Raw genomic sequence first — 3,611 nt, 5'->3', positions numbered from 1 at the left:
CTGGAGTAATGGAAAATTAGAGTTCTTATCACTCTATTCACTGAATAAACAGATTTTACATTATGAATTTCTATTATAAATGGACTTACTATCAGTCTATTAAGCAACACATTGTTATGGGAAGGGAAGGTGCAAGAAGTCAATGTGCAAGAAACCAAGAACAGATCGTAACATTTAGTCATGTTTTTTCCTTGTAGCATGTATTTGATTATGGTTCCGAATGTTATCTGTTTAATCTCATGTGAAAAAACTCTGCTGAGTAATTACAAGGTGCAATTGATGGGGAGAAGGCAGGAAAATGGGATTAGGAGGCAAAGGTCAGCCTTGATTGAATGGCGGAGTGGACTCCATGGGCTCCTATAACTTGTGAACTTGTGCAATTGAAGTCGGGTAAGAACCTACAAAATACTTAAGGGGTTGGACAGGCTAGATGCAGGAAGATTGTTCCCGATGTTGTGGAAGTCCAGAACAAGGGGTCACAGTTTAAGGATAAGGGGGAAATCTTTTAGGACCGAGATGAGAAAAACATTTTTCACACAGAGAGTGGTGAATCTCTGGAATTCTCTCCCGCAGAAGGTAGTTGAGGCCAGTTCATTGGCTATATTAAGAGGAGTTAGATGTGGCCCGTGTGCTAAAGGGATCAGGGGGTATGGAGAGAAGGCAGGTACAGGATCCTGAGTTGGATGATCAGCCATGATCATATTGAATGGCGGTGCAGGCTCGAAGGGCCGAATGGCCTACCCCTGCACCTATTTTCTATGTTTCTATGTTTCTAAGAGGGTGGGCCCACAACAGATCCCTTGGCAGTGATATTTAGATGCATGCAAGGTAATTCGGAATATTCCTTGTAAGAACAACTTGTACTAAGACTTTTCTTCTGTCAGCTGCTGGAGGTACAGAGAATGACATTCACAGAGGCAGTGAGCTCGGGGCAGCAGGTTGGGTCGGGTGGAGTGGGAGCCTGTGAGATATAATCTGTGAGATGTTATTTCTGTGCTGACAGGAATTACCGAGAATGAGGAAATGGGAATCACATTAATGACATGAGTGATAACTGAGAAATTGTAAAGAGCTTGTAAATTGTAAATTGTGAAGCTTACTCCCAGCAGCAGGTTGTTAGACCAAAACAAACAACTTATGAACCACCTGTTTGGGCTCATGTTAAGACCCATCTAACTCAGCACTCTTTTCAGAGGCCAAATGTACAGACTCATAGGAGTAAGGGTGCACAGGGGGGCTGTTAGCATTGCTCCCCCTGTACGGAATGATAGAAACCGACGTGATATCTGGAAATTTATAGAGAAGCAGAATCAGATTACTACTCTGCTAACTCAACAAAATATCTCTTCGACCTTACCACCAAGAAACATTCCTGTTCATGATGGTGACCCTTTGCAGTATGAAATTTTCATTATGCCATTTGAGAAAAGAGTGGAAAGGAAGACTACTGATAAGAGTGACTGCTTGCATTTTCTAGAGCAACACACAAGAGGGCATCTAAAAGAGCTAGTCCACAGTTGCCGACATTTGCTTCCAGCAGATGGCTATCAAAAGGCGAAAGCTCTGCTTAAAAAATATTTTGGTGTTATCTTTATTTTGGTAAGTCAAAATAAAGACAGGAGTAAAAGTCAGGATCTGTAGAGAAGGTGGGAGTTAGAGCAAACTGAGAATGAAAGCCGACAGACCAGTGTGTGTGACTTACACCAAGGGTGATACATTGGCGCATTTTTAAAATCTATTATCAGTCTCTGTGAACAGGTAACTTACATGGTGAGTCCCCTGTGCAAGTTCACAAGTTACAGGAGTAGAATTAGGCCATTCGGCCCATCGAGTCTACTCCGCCATTCCATTATGGCTGATCTCTGCCTCCTAATCTCATTTTCCTGCCTTCTCCCCATAACCCTTGACAGTTCTAATCAAGAATTTGTCCAACTCTGCCTTAAAAATATCCACTGACTTTGCCTACACAACCATCACAGATTAACTACCCTCTGACTAAAGAAGTTCCTCCTCACCTCCTTTCTAAAGGAGTGCCCTTTAATTTTGAGTCTATGACCTCTGGTCCTAGACTTTCCCACCAGTGGAAACATGCTTTCCACTTCCACTCTATCTATGCCGGCAGGAGCCATTCATGCTTAGGCTAGTTACTGTTAGCATACCTTATTGTTTTGTCTAGATATTTCTAGAAACATTGTTTTGTCGCTTGGGATGGGCTTTTGATACGTAGATGAACGTTACATTTAGCGTAATCACAGGGAGTGGCTAGGTCAGACTGGAGCCGGTACAGGGGGAAGGAATGCAGTTTTTACCATATCAAATAGTAAGAACGGAAAGCTACGATTTGTAGAAGGATAAAGAGGATCTGGTAAGTTTACTTCTTTGTCTGTACAACTATTTCAAAAAAGAACAACTGGGGGATTCGTTTTTGCTATCGGCTGCGTACAATCACTCCTCCCTGCCAATGGAAAGCTAAGGCTTGGAATAGTTTGAAATTGCCATTACATAAAAGTTAAAATTATTCTCGATGAGTGAAACTGAAGCCAAAGCTGGAACAAAGAATCTGCCTGACGTCGTCAACTCGACAAGGTCACCACCTCCGCTACGCCGTTAGACGAAGATTGGAAACTTCGAAAGCCAGCGCAGGGAATCATGAGTAAATGTACAGAATTAAGCTTTAGAACGGCTACTTTAAGTCATATAGAATGGCCAAGAATCTGTGTATGAAGGAACTGCAGATGCTGGTTTAAACCAAAGATAGACACAAAATTGTGAAGTAACTCAACGGGACAGGCAGCATCTCTGGAGAGAAGGAATGGGTGATGTTTCGGGTCGAGACCCTTCTTCAGGTTCTTACAGAACTTAATCTGGAACAGAGTATTTTGGTTTAGGTCACTTGAAAGGTAGAATTAATAAGATGCTTTCTTGTTTAGGAAGCTCTAGGGAGTAGAGAAAACGTAAAAGATCAATATTTACTACCAAGACTGAACGGACATCAGATATTAAGTTAATGACACAGACAAATGTATTACAGTTCATTCTAGAAAACAAAAGAGATAAGTCAAGGTGGATAGGAAGGAACTGCAGATGCTGGTTTAACCCAAAGATAGACATAAAAAGCATGAGAAAATCAGCGGGTTAGTATTACTGGAGAAAAGGAATAGGTGATGTTTCGGGTCAAGACCTTTTTTCAGACGATAAATCAAGATAAATCAAGTGGCAGTGCATAAAGGGATTTGGAATTTTAGAGGCATTTTGCTTTTACATTCATACCTTATCATACCTTAAATCTTCCAAAAAGGAACAAACCTGAAGATTGCTGGCAAATAATCACTTTCTATTGTAAGAGTTCCCATTAAAAATATCATGGAATGTCCCTTTGATTCACATACTATTTTTTAAAGTTTGTTGTAACAAACGATTAACCTAACTTTTAATACGGTACTTCTAAAATTAATCTGTTTAATTAATGTCAAATTCAATAGTCATGAATTAAACCATGACTTAGAAAATGGATAGATAATTTGGTATGGGGACAACACAAAGTGCTTTAAAATCAACAAGTTATTTTTGGGGAGAGAGAGAGAGAGAGAGAGAGAGAGAGAGGAGAGAGA

The sequence above is a fragment of the Amblyraja radiata genome, unplaced genomic scaffold (genome assembly GCF_010909765.2).
Source record: "Amblyraja radiata isolate CabotCenter1 unplaced genomic scaffold, sAmbRad1.1.pri scaffold_597_ctg1, whole genome shotgun sequence".
Classification (NCBI taxonomy): Eukaryota; Metazoa; Chordata; class Chondrichthyes; order Rajiformes; family Rajidae; genus Amblyraja; species Amblyraja radiata.
Note: the sequence above shows the minus strand (reverse complement) of the source record.